The following is a 617-nucleotide window of genomic DNA, read 5'->3' as shown; positions in this document are numbered from 1 at the left end:
GTTAAGCGCCAGTAAAGGGCAAGAACCTGGCGTTAAACGCCAGGAATGGGCACCAGCCCGGCGTTTAACGCCAGAAATGGCTCAAAACGTGGATTTTGATGCCATTTGGTGCAAGGATGTCTTTTCCTTGACACCACAGGATCTGTGGACCCCACGGGACCCTACCATCACTCTCTCTCTTCTTCCCCCATTCACTAATCACCTCAACACCTCTTCCCCAAAAACCCCTCACCTATCAAATCCCATCTTTCTCTTCACCACTCACATCCATCCTTCATAAAACCCCACATACCTCACCATTCAAATTCAAAACACTTTCCCACCCAATCCCACCCTCAAATGGCCGAACTTCTCTCTCCCCCTCTCCTATATAAACCCTCATTCACTCCTTCATTTTCACACACCTTAAACACTTCTTGTTCTCCCCTTTGGCCGACTACAAAGCCATTCCCTTTCTCCTCATTTCTTCTTCTTCCACTCTCTTCTTTCTTCTTTTGCTCGAGGACGAGCAAACATTTTAAGTTTGGTGTGGTAAAAGCATAGCTTTTCGTTTTTCCATAACCATTTATGGCATCCAAGGCCGGAGAAACCTCTAGAAAGAGAAAAGGGAAGGCAAA

The sequence above is a fragment of the Arachis duranensis genome, chromosome 4, assembly GCF_000817695.3.
Source record: "Arachis duranensis cultivar V14167 chromosome 4, aradu.V14167.gnm2.J7QH, whole genome shotgun sequence".
Taxonomy (NCBI): Eukaryota; Viridiplantae; Streptophyta; class Magnoliopsida; order Fabales; family Fabaceae; genus Arachis; species Arachis duranensis.
The sequence above is the reverse complement of the archived record's forward strand: the minus strand, read 5'-3'. Positions refer to the sequence as shown.